Consider the following 4491-nt stretch of genomic DNA (forward strand, 5'->3'; position numbering starts at 1 on the left):
TCTCTTAATGTTTAAATGTTTATATGTTGCGCATTTACGGCGAAACGCGGTAATAGATTTTCATGAAATTTGACAGGTATGTTCCTTTTTTAATTGCGCGTCGACGTATATACAAGGTTTTTGGAAATTTTGCATTTCAAGGATAATATAAAAGGAAAAAGGAGCCTCCTTCATACGCCAATATTAGAGTAAAATCAGACTATAGAATAATTATTCATCATAAATCAGTTGACAAGTGATTACACAGATGTGTGGAGAAGCCAGTCTATTATTGCTGTATTTCCATAAGGTCTATAGTTTCAATCAGGTACTTGTGGATGAGAATACTGCGTGAGGTCTACTGTTCACAGAGCTACTGGTATTCAATTTTTAATCATACCCTTGCGAAGCACGGGTTACCTACTAGTATTGAATTGAATTGAATTGAAAATTTCTTTATTCATCAAAATGCACAAAATACATCTGAACAGTGTCAAATTACAGAAAGAATTATTAATATCGTCACAAAATCATCCTTTACACATACAGAAGTCAAAAATTCTGATAAAAAACAAGATTCTAAAATCTTACAGTCAAATTGACATACTCCTGCAAAGAGTATAGAGATAGTCCCACCAAATATTCCTTTAATTTTTTTTGTAGGTATTCAACCTCCTCTATTTCTTTCAACTCTCTAGGAAGTATATTGAAAAATTTTTTCCCCATAAAAAGTGTTTTTTCTTAAAGAAATCCAATCTATGCCTCTCCTCGATCCTTCCAAATCTGGTGTTGTAGCCATGTGTTTCGTTTCTTGATCCTGTTGACGAGCATTTTTTAAAGTACATGACTACGTCAAAAATATATTGCCCATAGATTGTTAAGATTCCAAACTGTGGAAAAACGAGTTTTACTGAGTCTAATCTTTTTAACTTCATTATTATTCTGAGAGCTCTTTTTTGTTGTAATAGTATCTTATCAAGGTTACTCTTGGTTGTACTTCCATAGATAGCAAGTCCGTATGCCAGATGAGAATGTATTAAAGAGTGGTACAGGGATTTCATTGTCTGTATACTGCAGATATCTGTCAATTGCCGCAAAGCAAAAAGGCCGGGGGATATCTTTTTTACAACCTGAGAAACATGTTTATCCCATGATAAGCTGCTATCAATATCAAGGCCTAAGAATTTTGTGCCATCCACTAGTTCTAAGGTTTCGCCATTTATTTCAACATTTGGGGACCAATGATTAATTCTTTGCCTTGTAGAAAAAGGAACTACAATAGACTTGCTGGCGTTTAAAAGAAGATTCCTATTATTTAGAAATTTATTAATGGAATACAAGCCAACAGCGGATGCTGCTTCAATCTCTTCAATGGATTCACCCGAGAAGTATAAAATAGAGGAAATAATACTTCATTGAAGAAAGTAATATTTCATCTCTGATAAAAAGTAAGCTGCATAAATTAAGTAATTAATTTCATTTCATTTTTATTTCACCAAGTAGCAGTAATTCAATCGATTGAAAAGTAATGTGCTGACATTTATTCCTCTAACAGAGCAGATCGATAACAAAACACATTCCAACCAGATCGATAAAGCGCATGCGCAATAGGCTAAACACAATAATAATATTTCTACTTGAATTCCATCACGACTTGGCAATCCTGAATAAACAAGGAACTTCAACTCAATATGAGCTTACATCAACTGAATATGAGTTCAATATTGCATCACCAGAATGCAGAATTAATTACAAAAATAACAAAATGCTACAGAGATAGTAGGCTAACAATTTATTTATTTAGCCTTCTATCTTTGTATCATTTTTACTTTCCTTGTCCTATTACCATAGGTAAGGAAAGTATTGCTTTCCGAAAAATATGGTATTGCTTTCCGAAAAACTTTACTATATAATAGTACTGCGCAACAATCTAAATAATATCATAGAGTGAAGATAATGTTTAAAGTTACTAACTTATTATTTGTCTCTGATAATATAATAATATGATCTAAACAGTTTTATGTAACCGCCTACTATGGCATATAACATTATTGGAAGATTATCTTTTTTCTCTAGGTCTACTTTTTAATATAAATAAATATATAAATCTGAATAACCTTTAAAATTATTCCGTCACAAAAAATTATTTGATTTATTTAATTTGTAATTATTTTTCCCTTTTTGTGTAGTTGAGAAGTTGATATTGTGGTAATTATTCATAATGAATAAAAAACTTAAAAATACTAAGAATTTAGTCTTGTTTTTCTTCCTTTTTGATAATTTCTTAATCTTTTTCATTCAATATTTTAATTATTTGGTGACTTAATAATTTAAAAAGGGTACTCTGATTTATATTTTTAATTAAATTATTGGAAGATCTATTAATAACTAGTAGGTAACCCCTGCTCCACAATGGTCTAATTGAAAACTTGATAAAATGAAAACTTGACCAACTAAAATCTTGAAGAATATAAAATAGGCCACTAACCATCCTCAGTAAATTGAGAATCTAAATGCGAAATTTCAAATTAATCAGTTGAGTAGTTCAGACGTGATGATGCGTCATTCGTGAATTTCCTATCCCGTACACGTATAATCCAATTCTTTTCTTCATTATAACTAGTAGTTCTGTGTACAGTGGACCTCACGCAGTTTTCTCATCCACAAGTAGGCCTATGTAAAGTAGTATCTGATATCACCTTTTTGCAATGTTCACAAACTCAGTTCACGTTTGAATTTGTATTCCATATGATAATTTCATCCAGAACCGTGTTAATCTTTCCATCTAATGAAAATATTTTCTCAAATATAATTGAAAATTAATTTTTCCAATCAACATATTATAATTTCTTCAGTATTATTTAGTTCATTTAATTATTTCTAATCACCTTTTAAATTTGTTTTTTTTTCAAATGTGAGAATATTGATACTGATGGGCACGCATAATAAAACAATGACTGCAAAACAAAATATTGAAACCGTAGACCTTATAGAAATAGACATGGCTTTCCCAGACATCTGTGTATGCAATGAATAATCCACTTGTCAGCTGATTGATTATGAATAATTCTATAGTCTGATTTGCATTTTAAATAAATAATAATAAATTATACCCTGGCGGAGCACGGGTTACCTGCTAGAATAAAATGGAGGAAATAATACTTCATAGAGGAAAGTAATATTTCATCTCTGATATAAAGTAAGCTGCATAAATTAAGTAATTAATTTCATTTCATTTTTATTTCACCAAGTAGCAGTAATTCAATCGATCGAAAAGTAATGTGCTGACATTTATTCCTCTAACAGAGCAGATCGATAGCAAAACACATTCCAACCAGAGCGCATGCGCAATAGGCTAAACACAATAATAATATTTCTACTTGAATTCCATCACGACTTGGCAATTATGAATAAACAAGGAACTTCAACTCAATATGAGTTTACATCAACTGAATATGAGCTGAATATTGCATCACAAGAATGCAGAATTAATTACAAAATTACATTATTATAATTACAATAATTACATTATTAATAACTAGCTGGTAACCCGTGCTCTGGAGAGCACTAATTAAAAACTTGATAAACTAAAAACTTTAAGAATATTTAAAATAGGCCTATAATCATCCTCGGTAAAATAAGAATCTATATGTAAAAATGCAAGTTATCAGTCCAGTAGTTGAGACGTGATGATGTGTCATTCGTGAATTTCCTATCCCGTAAGTGTATAAACCAATTCTTTCCCTTATAATAATATAATAGATTATGAAAATATTATGAATGCTGTATTCTGTAATCAGAGCTCTGTACCTCTGTATTGACTTACTATGTAGGTGGGAATAAAATAGAAACACTATTATAAATACAAATACAAATCTCGGTACCCTTTTTGAACTACTTTATTAAACATGTTTCGGACATTCAAGCCATTCTCAAGTGATTTCAAAATCACTCAAAATAATTCAAAAAGGGTACTGAGATTAGTATTTCTATTTATATTACAAGTAGCCCTATACAGAAAAGAGAAAAGAAAGAATATTGTTCACACCCACCGTATTCTGTACTTTATCACTGAAATTACTTCAAGAACACAGATTCGCATACGATTTTGCCGGCTTAGAATTTGGGAAAAACACGCAAATTACTTACTTTAAAGCTCAGATTCCGATAAGATTTGCAAGCTTAGCATTTGGAAATAGAATCAAGTTCAAGATTCATTGATTTGTGGTTCCCACAGTCAGTTGTGAGTACACATGAACCGCCCCTACCGTGTGTGTGAATAACCATCAATCTTTAGTGCCAGTGAAGAATGTTAATTGGGAGACTTGACTAATTGAAACCACTTTGAATAATTGATTATTTATGTGCTTCTATAGATAGACCAAGTTTACAAGGATGATTTTACAGAAATTGCAGTTAAACAACTGCTGGATATCATTACTTTTATAATAAGTAAAGATATTTGAAATAATTAAATTCAATGTATGACTATTTGGTTTGTATATTTTTTAA

General features: G+C 30.8%; 1 long non-coding RNA gene across 1 annotated transcript; it reads left to right on the plus strand.

Annotated features, from left to right (window-relative positions):
- The first annotated feature begins 490 nt into the window (after nt 1–490).
- On the plus strand, nt 491–1079 carry LOC120350770. Its single transcript, XR_005571026.1, has 2 exons — nt 491–959; nt 1022–1079. It is a non-coding gene; the product is annotated as an uncharacterized LOC120350770 (long non-coding RNA).
- The last annotated feature ends 3412 nt before the right edge of the window (nt 1080–4491 follow it).

Source organism: Nilaparvata lugens, chromosome 4 (assembly GCF_014356525.2).
Source record: "Nilaparvata lugens isolate BPH chromosome 4, ASM1435652v1, whole genome shotgun sequence".
Classification (NCBI taxonomy): Eukaryota; Metazoa; Arthropoda; class Insecta; order Hemiptera; family Delphacidae; genus Nilaparvata; species Nilaparvata lugens.